This window comes from Geotrypetes seraphini, chromosome 10 (genome assembly GCF_902459505.1).
Source record: "Geotrypetes seraphini chromosome 10, aGeoSer1.1, whole genome shotgun sequence".
NCBI lineage: Eukaryota > Metazoa > Chordata > Amphibia > Gymnophiona > Dermophiidae > Geotrypetes > Geotrypetes seraphini.
Window position 1 is genome coordinate 309,025 of NC_047093.1, and position 18,296 is coordinate 327,320.

Consider the following 18,296-nt stretch of genomic DNA (forward strand, 5'->3'; position numbering starts at 1 on the left):
GGTCCGTAGCCATTTTTATCGCTCCTTTCAGCTTAGACCACTGTCTTTCCACTTCTCTTATGTCCTCCCATCCTAACATCTCTTTCTTCAGGTACTTTCCCATTGCATTAAAGTCTGTACGTTTGAAATCTAGGACTTTAAGTATCGTGCGGCCGCTCTCCACTTTAGCCGTTATATCAAACCAAACCGTTTAATGATCGCTACTACCCAGGTGAGCACCCACTCGAACATTAGAGATACTCTCTCCATTTGTGAGAACCAGATCCAATATCGCTTTTTCCCTAGTTCTGTTGCTGGAGGAAGTATTGGTTGCTGTGTTTGTGGTTGAGGATCTTCGGCCTCAAACAAAATTTCTGTGTGCCTTTTCCCACAATCTTGTGCCCAAACTGAACATCTGCAACCTCTGAGTGAGTTATACTATGATCATGCTGCTGTATTAGCATGCTACACTGTGTGGCTAACTGCACAGGAATAACCTTGTGAACCAAAGGTAGAAGCATTTAGAATTCCTGTACCCAATGCAAGACCAGCCACCTCAACTATTTCTTTGCCTGTATTCTCACTCTTGTTAGCAGTAGTTTCTATAATGTCTTTCATTTGTTCCTTTTGTGGGATAGACACACACTTTGAAGCTTTGTCATTGAGACCCTTAATCTCACAAATTTCCATATTTTTCTGATCTCCAGTAGGAGGCGCTCTATCTTTAAAACTGATTCCAGCCCCTGTATCAATTAAAGTTAATTTATCCTGACCCTCTATGGTAGTATTAACATTGGGGCAGCCGCAAGTGTCCAAAATCAAAGGTGCCACATACCTCAAGCTGAAGTCTGAGTCTGACTTCTTTCCCTTATCCTGCGTCTCCAAAAGTGAGTCCACAAGTAAGTGAAAGGAGTCTGGCTGGGCTGTGAAGGCCTGAGTCACCTTGGCATTCGGACACAGAGAGTCAGGACATCCCTATGCACTAGCACTGTTTTTCCTGGCTGTCAAATCACTTTTTACTCTGTCCAATTCTATCTGCATTGTATTTCGATCCTGTTCCCATTTGAATTTCTCTTTTTCTAATGCTTCTGTTTGTGCTCTGAGCTCATGGAAGGGAATGTAAGTGGAGGAATTTCTGTAACTACCTCTGACATGACCTCTATTTCCTGTGTGTGGTGTGGTCTTGTATTGGGGTGCTCCCTCAGCACTCCACCTTCTAGCTTCTGATACTGAAATAATCTGAGCTGGCTGGGTCTTCCACACAGACCCAATCCTGAGCAGTAAAGTGTCAAAAGGCGTAGTTTTAGGGTCCTCCGAGAACAACAGAAGATGTTTAGTAATCTCGAGAGATAATAATTCTAATAGAAATTCTTTATGTTCTCTCTGACCATAATCTGAGGAAATGGGCCAATGTTCATGTTTGTTAAGTACCGCGTTGATTACCCACACTCTCTGCTCTGGTGTATCGGTTGGCAGGGGTGAAAGAGTTCTAAGTACTTGCAAAGAGGTGCAGCGAAATAGTTGTTCGATGCCCATCTTTACAAATTGGTATGGATGAACAAGAGATCCAAATTTATAATAATGTGGACCCAGGGCCAAGTGCATAAGCTTATCTAAATCTGCATTGTTCCTTTTGTATTTCCTTAGACCCCAGTGAATCAGTATGTCAGTAGCCCATTTGCACCATTCATTTATGTTAAAAGGCATAGAGCCCACTTTCTCCACTATTCTTTCAATGTCACTATCTTTCATATGTCCCTGCAGCACTACAGTTACTGGAACTGTGTCATTTATAGGGGTACTTTTGGTATTGCTCTGGCCTGGTAATGAATTTTCCTCATCTTCATTTGTGGGTTCTTCTTCCTGTTCTACTTCTGTAGCTAGTTTACCTTTTCTCTGACCTGCTACAAAAACAGTGTTCTTTTTCTCTATAAGCTGACTACATGGATTATATGGTGAAGGTGGCACTAGTGCAGAAGGCAGAATCTGTGAGGAGACAGCATTAACCTGTCCCTGTGAGGCACATTTTGATTTTAAATACTTTAATTCTGCCTTGGCCTTTTCTAATTGTTTTACAGTTAAAAAGGAATTTGTAGCTTGAACAATTTGGGTTCTTAGCATGGATATATTAATTTGTGCCTCATCTAAGTCTTTGGACAGCTGATGACACTGAGTGTTCAAGTCAGTGTTTTCTTGTCTTAGGCTAATAACTCCTCTACATAAGCCCTGAATGAAAAGGCATTTTCGTTTATTTGTTTTCTTTCTAAACTCCTGAGAATGAGTAACCATTTGTTTCTGAATATCGTGCCATGTGTGTTCTGGAAAATTACCCTCATATGGACCCCCTTTCTTGTCAAAATATTTGTGTACAATATCTGTGAGTTCTTGAAAATCAAAAGGGTTCATATTTGAGGCTGCAGAAGTCTGCCTTGGTTCGTGGGCCTTGCTCATATATTTATATGGCCTTCTAAATGTCCCTGTCTGTGTGTAGCCTTTGAGATTGAAATGCTCCTACTTATGAAGGAGGGAGACTTTAGTTAATAGGTAGAAAAAAATGAGGTAAAGCGTCTTAGGCAAGAGTCATTGGCATAAATAATATACTTATGCCCATACTTGCCCACACTGGTTACTACCTGAAATTTACAGGCAGAAGTTTAGTAGGAAAAAATATAAGAAGTCTGTTAAACTAAACTAAACTAAACTAAATCTTAGGTTTGTATACCGCGCCATCTCCACAAGCGCAGAGCTCGGCACGGTTTACAGAAGTTAAGAGGAAAGGAATTACAATGAAGGGATAAAGGAGAGGGACTAAGAAGATAGAGAGGGACCGGATGCTAGAAGAGCAGAGGTGTCAGCTGCCAGTTCCAGTCCAGTGTGCACTGGGCCTTTCACCAGGGCAGAGACTGACAAGAAATAGAATTAAAAGCACAAGGTAAAAAAGTAAAAGTTATTAGTACAGATGTGGTCTGTCTTAATTGAGTGACTGTTTTCACTTTGAACCAGCCTATACATTAAAAAAAATTGAATTCTACTTACCCAAATGAAATCATCAGGAAGGACCGAGAGAAGCCCCCAAAATGTCAGGTTTGTTAGTGGCCCCCACAATGTATGGTTGGTGGGGTCACTTGAGAGGCGCCCTTACAAATGCCAGGTCCCAGGTTCAGTTCCCTCACAGATGATTCACCAGGAAGTAGAATCAAAGAGGCACAGCCAGAGGTGATTGCATAAAGAATATATTATAGAAATAGGCTTACAGAAAAGTAGTATTCATAGGCATTACAACAATTAAGCATTACAATTAAGTAGAGAGCAAAGCAGTTTCCCTGCCTTACATAGTTCAGAGGCAAAGAGACAGAGTCTGAAGTTCTAGGGAGAGCCAGAGAGAGAGAGAGAGAGAGAGAGAGAGAGAGAAAGGGGGATGGGGTGATAGTCTAAGTTTCGGGTTCCAGAGATCGGCCAGAGAGAGAGAGAAAGAACAAGAGAGCCAAGACCCAAGAGATAGATAGATAGATTTTTGTGTGTTGCAGAGAGGAGGCTTTTATACCTTGGAATCTTATTCTGAATATAGAAAACTATTGAGCTTCAATAGAAGTTAAATCTCCCCCTCCTTAGTAAACTTGTGCTAGACAGCCGAAGAATAGGCTATGGTCATATATGTATTTCCAGTCTGTTTCTGATAATAGTTTCTGATTAACTTTAGTTATCTGTGCACCTGGACCCATTGTCCTAAGCACCCTCTTAATCAGACATTAACACATTAACACCTTTTAGCTAATCATGATTCAATCAGGGCTACTTAAAACATATCAACCAGGGCTACTTAAAACAGTCTCCCTGCCCTCAGGGTCTATCTGCATTCACATGCCAGAGTCAGATTGATATAATTTCCCATAGGCCTTCGCTGACATAAGTTATGCCAACTGAAAATGCTGAATGCTAGCGACAGCTATGCTGACACTAGTTTGCTTTTAAATCCTAGAATGGTGGATTCCACAATAACCTCTCTGGGAGAGCATTCCTGGTATCCACCACTCGTTGCGTGAAGCAGAACTTCCTGATATTTGTCCTGGACTTGTCTCCCCCTTAGCTTCAGTCCATTTCCTCTTGTCCGTGTCACATTGGACATTGTAAATAATTTTTTTTCCTGCTCTATTTTGTCGACTCCTTTCAGTATTTTGAAAGTCTCGATCATATCCCCTCGCAGTCTCCTTTTCTCAAGGGAGAACAATCCCAGTCTCTTAAGTCGTTCCTCATATTCCAAGTTCTCCATACCTTTTATTAGCTTCATTGCTCGTCTCTGCACCCTTTCCAGCAGTTTTATATCCTTCTTTAGGTTGGGAGACCAATGTTGGACACAGTATTCCAAGTGTGGTCTGAACATTGCCCTACAAAGCGGCATTATAACTTTCTCCGATTTACTCGTGATTCCTTTATCATGTCTAACATTCTATTTGCTTTCTTTGCCGCTGCTGCGCATTGTGCCGACGGTTTCAGGGTCCTATCAGTACACCCAGGTCCTTTTCTTGTTCGCTCTTACCCAGAGTTGCACTTGACATTCTATACTCGTGTTCCTTGTTCTTTCTGCCTAAATGCATTACTTTGCACTTTTCCACATTAAACTTCATCTGCCATTTCTCCGCCCATTTCTCTGACACAAGTCACTCTGGAGTTCCTCGCTATCCTTCTGCGATCTGATTGTCCGGCAACTCCTCCAGCCCCTTAACCATTTTAGTTGCTCTTCTCTGGACCCTTTTGAGAAACTGCAACCACCGCGTTCAGTTCACTTTCGGAGATTACACTGAGGCAGCATTATGTGAAACGCTTGTCATCGGTGTTCCGATCGAGCTTTGTGACAAAAGATAAGTTTTTGTGTCATTTTATATCTATAACTGTGACCACTTGGCTATTTATCTTTTTGCTATATTTGCACAACATAGAGCCGCTTTAGGGTCCACACGGGAGGTTTTTATGCCAATGAGGTTCTCTGCCTGAACACCTTAGCCACAGCTGTGGCGGTGGGAGAGGCTTTTCTTCCCAGTGTGGCCTTTCCAGACTCATGTTTTAGCTTTATCTACCTCTTACATGATCACTGGTAATGTGTTTATTATAAATTACTAGTGATTTCACTGTTCTGAGTTATTGATATCATAAGAACATAAGATTTGCCACTGCTGGGTCAGACCAGTGGTCCATCGTACACAGTAGTCCACTCACGTGGCAGCCCTTAGGTCAAAGACCAGTGCCCTATTTGAGTCTAGCCTTACCTGCGTATGTTCTGATTCAGCAGGAACTTATCTGACCTTTTCTTGAATCCTTGGAGGGTGCTTTCTTCTATAACAGCCTCTGGAAGAGCGTTCCAAATTTCTATCACTCTCTGGGTGAAGAACTTCCTTACGTTTGTACGGAATCTAATCTAATGCTTGGCTTTAAATACCCAGACATCAGTCTAAGAAAACTCGACTCAGTTTACAATAATTAACTTAACAAATAAAAAACATAAAGAATAAAACTAAGTTTCGGAAGATTAATTTTCAAAGTGCTTAGCAAATAAAATAGTTTTTAAAGATTTATCAAGTTTCAAGTTTATTAGGTTTTTATATACCGCCTATCAAGGTTATCTAAGCAGTTTTACAATCAGGTACTCAAGTATTTTCCCTCTCTGTCCCAGTGGGCTCACAATCTATCTAACATACCTGGGGCTATGGAGGACTGAGTGACTTGCCCAGGGTCACAAGGAGCAGCGCAGGGTTTGAACCCACAACCCCAGGGTGCTGAGGCTGTAGCTCCAACCACTGCGCCACACACTCCTCCTGAAAAAGTTGGAGGGTGAACAATCTCTCTTTCTCTACTAAATCAATTTCCTTAAATATCTTGAATGTTTCGATCATGTCCCCTCTCAGTCTCCTCTTTTCAAGGGAGAAGAGGCCCAGTTTCTCTAGCCTCTCATTGTTCAGCAACTCCTCCAGCCCCTTAACCATTTTTGTCGCTCTTCTCTGGACCCTTTCAAGTAGTACTATGTCCTTTTTCATGTACGGCGACCAGTGTTGGATGCAGTATTCCAGGTGTGGATGCATCACGGCATGACAACCCTCTCGGATCTGTTTGTGATCCCCTTCTTAATCATTCCTAGCATTCTGTTTGCCCTTTTCACTGCCACCACGCACTATGCGGACAGCTTCATTGACTTGTCTACAAGTACTCCCAAGTCTCTTTCCTGGAGGCTCTCTCCTTGTACAGCACCGGACATCCTGTATTCGTGCATATGATTTTTGTTACCGACATGCATCACCTTGCAATTATCCACGTTGAACCTCATTTGCCATTTTGCGGCCCATTTCTCGAGTGTGTTTATGTCTCGTTGTAGGTCTTCGCAATCCTGTGTCCTCACTCTCTGAATAACTTTGTATTGTCCGCAAATTTAATCACCTCCCTCGTTGTACCAATTTCTAGGTCATTTATAAATATGTTGAATAGCACGGGCCCGAGCACTGAACCCTGCTGCACTCAACTCGTGACGCTTTTCCAGTCCGAGTATTGTCCATTTACCCCAACTCTCTGTTTCCTATCCGCCAAACAGTTTTTAATGCACGTTGAGTATATCATCCTTGATTCCATGGCTTGCAATTTTTCGAAGTAGATGTTCAAGCAGGACCTTGTTGAACGCCTTCTGAAAATCTAGATATACAATGTTGACTGGGTCACCCTTGTCTATCTGCCTGTTTACTCCCTCAAAGAAGTGCAGTAAGTTTGTCAAGCAAGATCTTCCTTTGCTGAAGCCGTGCTGTCTGGTCCTCATCAGATTGTGTCCATCAAGTTGATCAATGATACAGTCCTTTATCAGCACCTCTACCATCTTTCCCGGTACCGAAGTCAGACTTACTGGTCTGTAGTTTCCTGGATCTCCCCTTTAACCTTTCTTGAAGATTGGTGTAACATTCGCCACTTTCCAGTCTTCCGGAATCTTTCCTGATTTGATCGACAGAAGCAGTTCAGTTATAACCCCTTTCAGTTCCTTGATTACCCTCGGGTGGATGCCATCCGGTCCCGGGGATTTATCGTTTTTAAGCCTATCAATCTGCCTGCATATCTCTTCTAGACTGACTATCGACCCTGTCAGTTTCCCATCTTCATTTCCTGCGTATAGCCTGCCGGCTATTGGTATATTGGATACATCCTCTTTGGTAAATACAGACGCAAAAAATGTGTTCAGTTTGTCGGCGATGGTTTTGTCCACCTTTAGTACTCCCTTTATTCCATGGTCATCTAACGTGCTTCCTTCATGGGTTGTTTCCCCTTAATATATCAAAAGAACACACCCACATATATATTGTTTTTATTGGGATTTATTAACTACCTTTATGAAAAGATTCTCCCAAGGTGGTGTATAGCAAGTAAAGTTCAACATAAAACTTACAATTTTGTTAACAGTGTAACAATAGTAAAATAACCAAGTACATATATAAATACAATGAATGAGGTAAACCTAAAATTAGCAAATTGAAACTTTACAACCATTACACTCTCACAGTGCCCAAGAAATAATTCACACATGCGAGACACACCTAACACGCATCTCACATGTGTCTGGACACAGGAAATAACACAAAATATCACTTATCTCCCTGAAAATATCCCTCTTTTTTAGAGGACTGTCCTAGTGTCCGGATGTTTTTTTTTAATGGGGGAAGCTGTCTGGGTTTAGCTGGCTCTCCTGACTCCCCCATCTACGTCCTCCCTGGCCACTGTAATTCAAACTTTGGACAGCTGGCAGCAGCAACGAGCCTTCTGCAACTAGCCTGCCCCAGAAGCCACCTCTCTGCAGGTCCCGCCTACATGGGAACAGGAAGTTGCTGTAGAGGCGGCTTCTGGTACAGGCCAGTGGCAGCAGGCTCACCTCTTTGCCACTGCCAGCTGCCCAAAGATTAAATTACAGCGACTTGGGAGGAGGTAGACGGGGAGTTGGGAGCTAGACAGAGAGGCCGTGAGGGGTAGCACTATCAGTGGTTGGAGGAGGGAGGGCTGAAAAATCAACATTGGGAGGGGCGGGAGAAACAGTGTGAAGGGAGGGAAGGCTAGAGAAGTATTATGGAAAGGATAGTGCTAGAGAAAAAAGCATGGAGTAGGGTAGTGTTGGATGGGAGAGACAGAAACAATAGGAGAGGAGGTTGGAAGGAGAGGGGCACATGCAGGGTGGGCTGGAAGGAGAGAGAGAAAGAAGCACCCACAGGAGGGGGTCGGAAGGAAAGAGAGAAAAGCACCCATGGAGGAGTGAGAGAGAGAAGCATTAAAAGGGTAGAGGACGGAAAAATGGACCAAGGAAAGGGTGAAAGATGTGTGTGGTGAGGCTGTGGGTGAAATGTAGGCAGAGCTATGAGTCCTCTTTTTGTCTTCACGGTACCCATGAGTGCAATAGGGTGGATGTAAGGGGACACACAACTTATTTACCTAGGGTGTCTGATACCTTTGGCTGGCTCTGATTGAAGGCGGAGAAAGCTGCTGTTGTATTTTTGACCTAGCAAGGCTTAGATGCCATCTATCAAGTGGACTGAGAGAAAGGAGAAGCAGGTATCGTTGCTTCACTGGCAAGGGGGGGGGGGCATAGCGGAACTAAAGTTCTTGGTCTTTGCATCCGGGGTGGGAGGGGGGGAAGGAGTGGCAAATGGGACTCATAGGTTATCGAAGGATCCTGAGGGGTTGGAACTGGTGGAACCGAAATTCAATGTCTACTTTCAGGGAAGTATCGATGGGACTAGTAGGTTAACTGTGAAGGAGTCTGAGGAGGTGGAAGTGGTGGAACAGAAGTTCATGGTCTGTTTCTGGGGGGTGGAGGAGTGTCGGTGGGACTTGTAAGTTATCTATGAAGGTGACCAAGGGGTTGAAAGTGAGGGAACAGAAGTTTGCGGTCTTTTATGTGCTTTCCTATCTAAATTGTAGTTCCTGTCTTCTATCCTCCACTTAAAGTCTGACAGTATAATATCTGTTGTTTATTTGTCTTAAAGAATATTTTTACTACTACTGTAAATCATTTAGAATTTAGAAATCTTTTATAAACGTTTTTATCAAATTTTAATAAAACTCAGGAACTTTGCTTCAGGGGGAATGAGTTTTGATAGGACTCATAGGTTACCTGCGAGGATGACCAAGGGGTTGGAAGCGGCGGAACCGAAGTTCGTGGTCTTTGCTTCAGGTGGGATGAGTGTCAGTGGGATTTGTAGGTTACCTGTGAGGAAGATTAAGAGTTGGAAGTTGCGGAACTGAAGTTCGCTGTCTTTGCTTCCGGAGGAGGAGTGTCGATGGGACTCGGCTGGTTACCATGGAGATGCGGGCTGTTGTCCGAGCCCAGGAGTTCTAGTGTGATCGCGTGACAGGAGGGAATTCACTACTTTGTCAGCTGAAAAGGTAGATTTCGTGACGTTGCGAACGAATTGGTTTTTCTTTTTGAAAATTTGGCGCCAAGATTCGGGGTGGGGGTGCAGACTGCTCTCGCTGAGCGGTGGCGGGTGGAGTTCTTTGAGGGGAGGGGGGGGGGTCCGAGTGCGATCCCTTCCCCTCTCCGGCAACCCTGCTAGTGACCCAGTCCCTCCCTGAGAAGGAGAGAGGACGGCGGTGGCCCTTCCTCGCCGCTCCCCCACCTACTGGGCTGCTCTTCGTGCCCGGGGAGGAGGTGGGGTAGGTAGAAGCAGCAGAAGCTCCTCACAAGCTGAGGAGAAGGAGAAGACAGAGAAAGAAAGAGCTGAAAGGAAAGCTAAGTAATCTCTCTCCCCCCCACCCCCTTTACAACCCAACGCACGCGCACTAGGAGCTGCCGTCTCGCGCCTCCTCCTGGATGAAGAATGTTATGCAGCAGATAGTTTGTAAAGCATGCGTTCAGATTTGCTTTTACAGCAACATAGCTGTCATATTTCTACAGTACTTAGAAAAAAAAGTAAATGTATCCTCTCTCCCCCCTCCTTTATACTTATCCGTTATTAAGTAGGGCTACCAGATTTTCTGCTGTAGAAACCTGGACACATGGCCCTGCCTCGTTCTGCCCCCACCGCCAAAAAGCCACTTTTTCTATGACCTCTAGGCCATGCCTGGAGGGCTTCCGAACATGCGTGGATGTGTGCGACATCATGGCCTTTCAAAACCCAGAGAAACTATTGGATTTTGGAAAGTTCAAGTTCAATTTATTTGATATACCACAAATATAAAACCAGGGTTAAATTTAAGTGGTTTATAGTATCATAAAAGGGGGGGGGGGGGGGAACGCACAAATCTAACCCCAAGCCTATCAAATACAGCGTTCCCTAAGGCGCCCTTCTAGCCCCCCTTCCTATTTAACTTCTACATCAGACCGGTCATTGATATAGCTCAGAAGTACAATGTTAAAATCCACTCCTACGCTGATGACATCCAGCTACTCCTCCCACTAGGCAAAAAACGATCATCCCAAATCACCAACCTCCAACACTCCATCTCTGACATGAAAACCTGGATGACAAACAACAAACTACAGCTGAACGCCTCCAAGACCGAACTTTTATGGATCAGGAAAGAGTACCAAATACATCCATCCAACACTATCTTGGAACTCCACCTTACTAACTGCAGCAGATCAAGTACGCAGCCTAGGAGTAACGTTAGATGGCCACCTGTCCCTGTCCACCCACATAACTCGAGTTTCGGGTCCTTCGTCAGGAGGGGTCCCTGGGTTCCATGCTGTTCAATACTTCTCCTGACTCTAGGCATCAGTCTCTTCTCAAAGGACCATCCTTCTCTGTAGTTATACTTTTTCTGTATAACTACAGAAGAAGGATGGTCCTTTGAGAAGAGACTGATGCCTAGAGTCAGGAGAAGTATTGAACAGCATGGAACCCAGGGACCCCTCCTGACGAAGGACCCGAAACTCGAGTCGGGGGGCCGGGCTTAAGTTCAATTAATTTTAGCAAGCACGGATATATTGGCAAGCACAAATTGCACAAAGCACTTTAAGGTTTAAGCACTTTAATCTCACCGCAGCTGGAAGTTAAGGAGATTGATGCCAAGCCCATTGAAGTTTTCTTCAAGATAAGTGAAATCTATCTTCTCATAAGTATACATAATAAGAGTCATTGTATTGTACAAAACGAAGGAGGCTGGCAAAGGGACAAGAGAAGTGATATGATGGTCCCAAGTATACCCCAGTTCGGTGAGATCACTGAATTTATGGGTATTGGTCTGAACACTTCACAATAATTATATTTAAATTTTATTTAATTTATTTATAGAGCTGTGATAAAAGTAAAAAGTGATTTAATAATCATCACAGAATAACATTGTATATCTCCCCAGTGGTTGGCATCTATCAAAATGCCATGATGTCCTCTAAAGACCTCAATTATAATTTTCAATTCATTACTTATTTTGAATTCCTTATTTCTCTATTGCCATAGTTTTTGACTTATCTGGATACTCAAAAACATTTTGAATTTCAAGAAGTCCTGGCTTCTTTATCCCAACTCAGATTACATCTCCTGCAGTCATCTTACGATGCCTTCGGGCAGCTGCTTGTTCTGTGGCTATACGTCGTCTTGCTTGGCTTCGTACCATTGACATGGACCCTAATCTTCAAGACCGCTTGGCTAATATCCCTTGTGACGGCACTGACCTCTTCGCTGAATCAATCGAGGCAGCCACCAAGAAATTGTCTGACCATGAGAAATCCATTGCTTCTATTGTCAGACCCAAGCCAAAGCCAGCTCCTGCAAAACCTGCACGCCCTGCTCCTATCTATCAGCGGCGTTTTACTCTGAGGACGGCTCCTTATAATCGCCCTCCTCTAAAGAAACAGCAGCCTCAGAAACAACAGAAACCTCAACCTTCTGCTGCACCTAAGGCTACTCAGCCTTTTTGACTGTTTACAACAGAGCATAACCTCCACCGTTCTGACTCTGTCTCATTTTCCCCCTACAGGAGGTCGTCTCCATCATTTTTACCACCGATGGACAATAATTACATCCGACCTCTGGGTACTTTCCATCATCAGTGAAGGATACTCTCTTCATTTCTCTCAGATTCCACCAGAGCTTCCTCCAAGAGAGTATCCTTCCAATCCATCCCAGACCGCCCTTCTTCTTCAGGAAGTTCAAGCTCTGCTTCATCTCCATGCCATCGAATCAGTTCCCTTGGAGCAGCAGAACAGGAGATTTTACTCCCGTTACTTTCTTGTTCCGAAGAAGACGGGCGATCTGCGACCCATTCTGGATTTCAGGGCTCTCAACAAATTTCTAGTTAAAGAAAAGTTTTGAATGTTTTCCCTAGCATCCCTTTATCCCCTTCTCGAGCAGAATGACTGGTTATGCTTTCTGGATCTCAAGGAGGCTGACACTCATATCCCCATTCATCTGGCCTCCCATCAGTACCTCAGATTTCGGGTGGGGAATCTGCATTTTCAATACAGAGTACTACTCTTCGGCTTGGCCTCGTCTCCCAGAGTGTTCACCAAGTGCCTGGTAGTAGTAGCAGCAGCTCTAAGGAATCATGGTCTTCAGGTATTTCCCTACTTAGACGACTGGCTCATCAAAGATTCCACATCTCAAGGGGTTATTGTAGCAACCCAACAGACTACCTGGTTCCTACAAAGTCTGGGATTCGAAATCAACTTTCCCAAATCTCAACTTCAGCCCTCACAGAATCTACAGTTCATTGGAGCTGTTCTGGACACTGTCCAACTCAGAGCATTCCTTCCACAACAACATCTGGAAGCTCTTCTTCAACTCTGTCATACAGTGTCTTCCCGCTCTTCCATCTCAGCGAGACACATGATGGTACTTCTGGGTCACAAGGCCTCCACAGTACACGTAACTCCTTTTGCCAGACTTCACCTCAGAATTCCTCAGTGGACCCTGGCATCTCAATGGACGCAAGTTTGCGACCCTCCTCAACACATCTCAGTCACTCCTTCATTGAAGAAGTCTCTCCATTGGTGGATCCTCTCTTCCAATCTTTCCAGAGGCTTCCTTTTTCAAATGCCTCCCCATCAGAAGGTCCTCACGACAGACTCTTCGACCTACGCTTGGGGCGCTCATCTCGATGGTCTCCGTACTCAAGGCCTCTGGACCCGTACGGATCGTCAGTTTCATATCAACCTGTTGGAACTCAGAGCGATCCTCAAAGCTTTCAATGCTTTTCAACATCTGCTTCACGACCAAGTAGACCTCATTCGGACTGACAACCAAGTCACCATATATTATGTCAACAAACAAGGAGGGACGGGGGGTCTGCCTCCCTTTGTCAAGAAGCTCTAAAGGTTTGGGACTGGGCAATCCACCACAACATCTTCCTCAAAGCTGTCTACATTCAAGGGACAAAGAATTGCTTCGGTGGACAACTTGAGTTGTCTCCTGCAGCCTCACGAATGGACACTCCATTCCGCCCCTCTTCATCACATTTTTTCACTGTGGGGAACGCCTCAGATAGACTTCTTTGCAGCTCCCCACAACTACAAACTGCCTCAATTCTGCTCCAGGATATACTCTTCTCATCGCCTCGAGGCAGATGCTTTTCTTCTGGAATGGTCGAAACTTTTCCTCTATGCATTTCCTCTCATTCTCAAGACTCTGGTCAAGTTGAAGAACGATCATGCCACCATGATTCTAATTGCTCCTCGGTGGCCGAGACAACCTTGGTACTCCCTTCTACTTCAACTCAGCAGCAGGGAGCCATACTTTCAACCAGTTTTTCCTTCTCTGCGTACATAGAGTCAAGGATCTCTGCTTCATCCCAATCTGCAGTCTCTACACCTGACAGCTTGGTACCTCTCAACATAACCCCTCTTCAGTTTTCTCAATCTGTAAGAGATGTTTTAGAAACATCTAGGAAGCCTACCACTAGACAATGCTATCACCAAAAGTGGACTAGATTTTCTACGTGGTGTTTTTCTCATCATAAGGAGCCTGAGCATTCCTCCTTATCTTCTGTTTTGGACTACCTTTTGCACTTATCCAATTTTGGCCTCAAATCTACATCTATCCGAGTCCATCTCAGTGCAATTGCGGCTTTCCATCAGCCTATTGAAGGGAAACCCCTCTCTGCTCATCCAGTGGTTTCCAGATTCATGAATACTTTTCAATGTCAAACCTCCTCTCAAACTGCCTCCTATGGTTTGGGATCTCAATGTTGTCCTTTCTCAACTCATGAAGCCTCCATTTGAACCAATTGATAAGGCTCATCTGAAGTATCTCACTTGGAAAGTGGTATTTCTCATAGCCCTCACTTCTGCTCGACGAGTTAGTGAGCTGCAAGCTTTAGTTGCTGACCCACCATACACAGTGTTCCATCATGACAAAGTGGTTCTTCGTACTCATCCTAAATTCCTCCCTAAAGTGGTCTCGGAATATCATATCAACCAATCCATTGTTCTTCCAGTGTTTTTTCCAAAGCCTCATTCTCATCCTGGAGAAGTTGCTCTTCATACTCTGGATTGTAAACGTGCTTTGGCCTTCTATTTAGAACGCACCAAACCACACAGAACTGCTCCTCAACTTTTTGTCTCCTTTGATCCCAATAAGTTGGGTTATCCTATTTCTAAGCGAACCATCTCCAACTGGATAGCGGCTTGTATCTCATTCTGCTATGCCCAGGCTGGATTACCCCTTCACAGTAAAGTCACAGCCCATAAGGTTAGAGCTATGGCAGCTTCAGTAGCTTTCCTCAGGTCTACACCTATTGAGGAAATTTGTAGAGCTGCTACTTGGTCCTCGGTTCATACCTTCACTTCTCACTATTGTCTGGACACTTTCTGCAGACGGGATGGACAGTTTGGCCAAACAGTATTACAAAATTTATTCTCCTAAATTGCCAACACTCCCACCATCCCATTCTGGTTAGCTTGGAGGTCACCCATATAGAGACTTTTAAAATATTAAAAGGATTTGATAAAATTGACCAGGAAACAGCATTACTGACATTTTCAGATGTGACACGGACAAGAGGTCATAGCCTGAAACTGAGCGGCAGCAGGTTCAGGACAAATGTCGGGAAGTTCTGTTTCACACAACGAGTGGTGGGTGCTTGGAATGCTCTCCCAGAGGAGGTTGTGGCAGAGACTACTGTTCTGGGTTTCAAGCGCAAGTTGGATTCACACCTTCTTGCAAATCACATCGGGGGATACGGGAAATCCGGGTCTTCAATAAGGAGCACCTAACTGGGCCTCCGCATGTGCGGATTGCCAGACTAGATGGACCTAGGTCTGATCCAGCGAAGGCGTTTCTTATGTTCTTATGTGAGAATACCTGCCTGCTTGTCCTGGGATAAAGCACAGTTACTTACCGTAACAGGTGTTTTCCAGGGACAGCAGGCAGCTATTCACACAACCCTCCCACCTCCCCTGGTTGGCTTCTCTGTTAGCTATCTGAACTGAGGAGACGCGCCCTATGCTGAGCGGGAAGGCACTCGCGCATGCGCGGTGTGGGCGACTTGAAACTTCGAGTTTCTCCAAGCAAGTCTGCTTGTGAGGCGTCCGCATCTGGGCTCCGTCGATGACGTCACCCATATGTGAAAATAGCTGCCTGCTGTCCCTGGATAACACCTGTTACAGTAAGTAACTGTGCTTAGAAATGGAAAAACACCTATGCACCCCCCCCCAAGAAGGTCCCTCCTGTCAGAAACCGCTGCAAACGCTCCTACAGCCACTTCATCCCCCAACTCTGGAACCAACTCCCCCCACAAATCAGACTGCAGAACTCATTGATGACATTCCGGAAAGCGGTAAAGACCCTCCTCTTTAACTAAAATTCAACCACAGTCTACGCCTCACCCCCTTGAACCCTCCTTCCCTCTAACCTCTCTTCTCCATTTGAAACTTCTATTTAAATTGCTGTACAATCCATTCTTAACCTGTATTTTAATTACTGTATAGTCCTTGTATTTAAACTACTGTATAGTACATTACATTACATTACATTAGGGATTTCTATTCCGCCTGTGCCTTGCGGTTCTAGGCGGATTACATTATAGAAGATATCTGGACAGTTCCAGTTGAATTACATTTCAGGATAGGAGTATATTACAGTAACAGTAAAGAGTTATGATACTTCAAGTTCACAGAAGATAATACTTGTCACAGAAGTTATTACATGTGACAGAAGGTAGTGCATTTTGCGGAGGTAATACATGGCAACTCGATCGTTTAAATCAGGTGTAAAGTAGAAGAGTTACATTACATTTTAGGTCACAGACAAAGAGATAGTATAGATGGGTGTTTCCGAAGTCGTTGATTGGGAACTCGTTGGGTGGTGGTTAGAGTGATGGGAGATATTTTTTGAACAGTAGTGTTTTTATTTCTTTGCGGAACTCTTTTATGTCTGTTGTTTTGGTCAGTAATTTTGAGATGTCAGAGTCTATTTTAGCTGCCTGTGTCCCCAGGAGGTTATCGTAGAGTTTCTTACGACAAGTTCCGTTGAGTGGTGGATAGGTGAAAAGGTTCTGTGTTCTCCTTCTTCTTGGTGGGTGGTAGTGATGGAAACGATTAATTAGGTAACTGGGTGCCGTGCCATGGGTTACTTTGAAAATGAGACAGTAGAGTTTGAATTGTGTTCTTGCTTTTATTGGAAGCCAGTGAGATTCTAGGTATGCGTTGGTAATGTGGTCGTATTTGCTGAGTGAGTATATGAGTCTGAGGGCTGTGTTCTGGATGGTCTGTAGTTTTTTTATTGTGTTGGTCGGGCAAGGTAAGTAGAGGCTGTTGCAATAGTCGACAATACTTAGCACAAGGGATTGGACAATGATCCTGAATTGGTCTTTGTTGAAGAATTTCCTGATTTTTCTTAAATTTCGCATTGTGAAGAATGCTTTTTGGGTGACCTTTAGGATTTGTGTTTGCATTGTGCAGCATCTGTCTAAATGTATTCCTAGGATTTTAAGGGAGTTCTGTATAGGGTACTTGATTGAGTTTACTTCCAGTTCTGTTAGGGATGGTTTTTTGTCCTTCTCTAGTAATAAGAATTTGGTTTTGTCAGAGTTCAGCTTTAGCTTGTGATCTGTCATCCATTTATCCACTGTTTCTAATGTAGTTTTCAGGCGTTCTGTGGAGATTGTCTTTGTATTGTCCAATTGTACTCCACTATGAATGTTTGCTTGTAGACCGTTCTGAGCTACTGGGAGGACGGGATAAAAATCTAAATAAAGAAATGCAGACTATAGACAAATATAAACCCTGCAATCATTTACAGGAACAGGAGGAAAAGAAGAATGGGCTAGTTAAAATAAATTCTGGGAATAAACTGATGAGAACAAGCCAACCTGGCTTCTGCAAGGGAAGATCGTGCCTAACGAACTTATTGCACTTCTTTGAAGGAATTAACAAACGGATGGACAAAGGGGACCCCGTAGACATCGTATACTTAGATTTCCAAAAAGCCTTTGACAAGGTACCCCATGAACGCCTACTACGGAAACTGAAGAACCATGTACATAGATGAATCAAAAATTGGTTGGCAGGTAGGAAGCAAAGGGTAGGAGTGAAGGGCCACTACTCTGACTGGAGGAGGGTCACAAGTGGTGTTCTGCAGGGGTCAGTACTCGAACCGCTGCTGTTCAATGTATTTATAAATGATCTAGAAATAGGGACGAAGTGCAAAGTAATAAAATTTGCAGATGACACCAAATATTTAGTGGAGTTAGGACTAAAGAGGACTGAAGATTTACAAAGGGACTTGTACAAACTAGGAGAGTGGGCAAAGAGATGGCAGATGAAGTTTAATGTAGAGAAATGTAAAGTCTTGCATGTAAGAAACAGAAACCCGAAGTACAGCTATACGATGGGAGGGCTGGTAATGGAAGTACCCTAGAAAAGGACTTGGGGGTAATAGTGGACAAGACAATGAAGCCGTCGGCACAGTGTGCAGCGGCCTCTAAAAAGGCGAATAGAATACTAGGTATTATCAAGAAAGGTATTACAACCAGAACGAAGGAAGTTATCCTGCTGTTATATCGGGCGATGGTTCGCCTGTATCTAGAGTACTGCATCCAGTATTGGTCGCCGTACCTTAAGAAGGATATGGCGATACTCGAGAGGGTCCAGATAAAAGGTATGGAAAACCTTTCATATGCTGAAAGATTAGAGAAACGGGCTCTTTTCCCTGGAAAAGCGGAGACTTAGAGGGGACTTGATAGGGACTTACAAAATCATGAAGGGCATAGAGAAAGTGGAGAGGGACAGATTCTTCAAACTTTCAAAAACTATAAGAACGAAAGGGCATTCGGAAAAATTAAGAGGGGATGGATTCAGAACTAATGCTAGGAAGTTCTTCTTCACCCAAAGGGTGGTGGACACCTGGAATGCACTTCCAGAGGTT

At 44.0% G+C, this 18,296-nt stretch overlaps 1 protein-coding gene across 5 annotated transcripts in view; it reads left to right on the forward strand.

Annotated features, from left to right (window-relative positions):
* The first annotated feature begins 9,208 nt into the window (after positions 1-9,208).
* The window catches only part of CCDC57 (coiled-coil domain containing 57), a 411,998-nt gene continuing 402,910 nt past the window's right edge, over positions 9,209-18,296 (forward strand). For 4 of the 5 annotated variants that reach the window (XR_004540808.1, XM_033960322.1, XM_033960325.1 and 1 more), the window contains exon 1: positions 9,232-9,378. The gene's annotated coding sequence lies outside the window, so the exon portion shown is untranslated. Of the gene's footprint in view, positions 9,379-18,296 lie in introns of all 5 variants that reach the window. The other variant, XM_033960323.1, reaches the window with a different exon arrangement.